Source organism: Camelina sativa, chromosome 19, assembly GCF_000633955.1.
Source record: "Camelina sativa cultivar DH55 chromosome 19, Cs, whole genome shotgun sequence".
NCBI classification, from domain to species: Eukaryota; Viridiplantae; Streptophyta; class Magnoliopsida; order Brassicales; family Brassicaceae; genus Camelina; species Camelina sativa.
Genome location: NC_025703.1, coordinates 9,685,419 through 9,687,773, shown reverse-complemented (window position 1 = coordinate 9,687,773; position 2,355 = coordinate 9,685,419). Strand labels below are relative to the sequence as shown.

The following is a 2,355-nucleotide window of genomic DNA, read 5'->3' as shown; positions in this document are numbered from 1 at the left end:
ATTGGATTAGCTAAGTTGTGATGTTCATTGTTTAGGGATACTTTGCTTGTGGTATGTTAAACACTCCTTAGACTAGGATACTCCACCGACATCAATTACCCCATCCTTAGGACTTCTTTCTTTCTGATTTTTATTGTATTCTTGAGATAGTTTTGATTCTTGTTGTTTAGTTCATGCTTAGACTCGTTTTTGTTTTCATTCATTTTCGCTTCTTTTCATACATCCTCGTTTCTAGTTCTACAACACATTTCCGTTTTGCTTTCTGATCATTTTAGGACTGTTAGATAAAAACACTCTTATTGAATTGGCTTCTTGATTACATCTTAATTGTTAGTAAAGTTTCCCAACTGGATTGACACCTTAAGTATTACAACTACATAAGGTTAATTGAACCTGCTAGAATAGACACACAAAAATCTTAGTATCAACAGCGAAGAAGCAGCAGCACATACGATCTAGCTGCTCTCAAGTATTGGGGACCCGACACACCATCTTGAATTTTTTGGTAAACCGAAAAAAGAAATCAGATTGATGGGGTTTGATGATGCATGTTGTTATAGAATTAGTTTGGTTTGTATCTCGCCGATCGTGGTGGTGGCGAGTTTAATAAAAATATGTAGGCATGGCCATTTTACTCTCCCTATATTGACAAAATGTTTATGTCACCAAATCATTGGGGTTTCTTTTATTTAAGCATGGATTCAAATGCAGGATTGTAGGCGTGGCAAAGCATGGGGAATTGCTCAAAAAGATGGTGGGTTTAGTTCTATCATCTGTTTTCTTATTCAAATGTGTATCAGTTAAAATACATCACTTGCTTTGTTACTTTTATGATCCATACCAGGTAACCCCTTCCTTAATATATTTTCTTATATGAATCCTTCAAACTCTAGAAAGTAAATTGCCTTTTGAGTGTTTATGTAATTGGAGTGTTTGTTTGGTTTATCTGATGTTTTTTAAAAAAAATTGAATCATTTTTTGATACTTGCCTTGTGGTGAATAATTTGTTTTCTTAGTTTTTGTGCAAAATTTTTAATATGTGATTATTTCTAAGGTTGGGGCCCCTTTTTTTTTTTATTACAGTTGGCTAGGATAGAGTAAGAACATAGATTGGTTATTGATTTCTTTCAACCGGAGGTTTGGCACTTCTTCATGTAGTTCTTTTAAGTTGAGATTGCTTCATAAAATTCTTGATGGACGGTAAGTATTTTTTTTGTTTATGTTTCAGTTCACGTATCAATGTCCTGCTGTTTTCACTTCTATCAACTAATAGATGCCCTCTTCTTGCTCTCTGATTCTAATAAAACAAAACTATAGACATGGAAAAGATGAAGAAACAGAAAGAAAGAGAAGATGTGTGAACTGAATATGAATCTTAGCAAATTTGGAGAACAAATTGGTAGTGGAAGTACGAAGAAACCCGCAGAGGGGAAACATAAGCTAGAGGAGAGAGTCCTCAAATCAATTGTAGGGTATTTCAAGGGTAGTGTTCTTGATATGCATTTGCTACATTCTTGTTCTTGAAGAACTAACGACAGAGATAAGAAGATTACCAATTACGGTAAGACCAAGATCTGAGGAGAAATTGGAGGAGACAAAGAGAGTAGAGGACAAAAGAAAAGAGACAATAAGAGGAAAGGCAACTAACCGTGGTAACGAAAAGTCAAAAATAAAAATTACTATAACACCATGTATTCTATAATTTAGAGTTATAAGTAACTAAGAGTGGTCCATATTCACCTACAATTACAAGTTTTTATGAACTGTTTACCATATTCATTCAAAAAATTCCATAACAAAGCCTGGTCCATCTTTTTCTATTTATATATTTCACTTTATTTTCGTAACGTAATTAAAGAGAAACAAAAACATCTTCAAGCTATAATATAATTTTTATATTTGCTTATTTATCTACAAGAACAAACAATTTTAATTAAATTATGTTTTTTGAGATAAAACAAATATAAAATGAAAAATTTCCGAAATCAATCCGCAGCGTAGCGTGAGTATTAACCGAGTGTCTTTAAAAGAGGTAAACATCTTTTTAAATGTCTTAAATGTCTACTTAAAGACATTTTCATCTAAACTAAAGACACTCATCATAAAATAAAAATAAAATTAATTATTAAAATATATTAAGAGATTCAACAAATATATATGGGATGGAAACATTAAAAAATGTTATTCTTTCGTTTATGGCAAAAAAAAAAACAAAAATTACTTATTCGTCCATAATGGACTGCTAAAACAAACTGTTTTAATCGATTGCTAGCTACCAAAATAGTCGTAGTTGGAGATCACTAACCAGTCATCATATCCATTACCAATATATTATACTTATTTTTATCTAAGCTA

The 2,355-nt window shown here is 31.8% G+C and overlaps 1 long non-coding RNA gene across 2 annotated transcripts; it reads left to right on the top strand.

Annotated features, from left to right (window-relative positions):
* LOC104765767 lies at positions 425-1,809 on the top strand. 2 transcript variants are annotated; one of them, XR_763917.2, is made up of 4 exons: positions 425-616; positions 712-754; positions 1,084-1,200; positions 1,318-1,809. It is a non-coding gene; the product is annotated as an uncharacterized LOC104765767 (long non-coding RNA). The 2 variants fall into 2 exon arrangements; XR_763916.2 differs by having other exon boundaries at positions 425-754.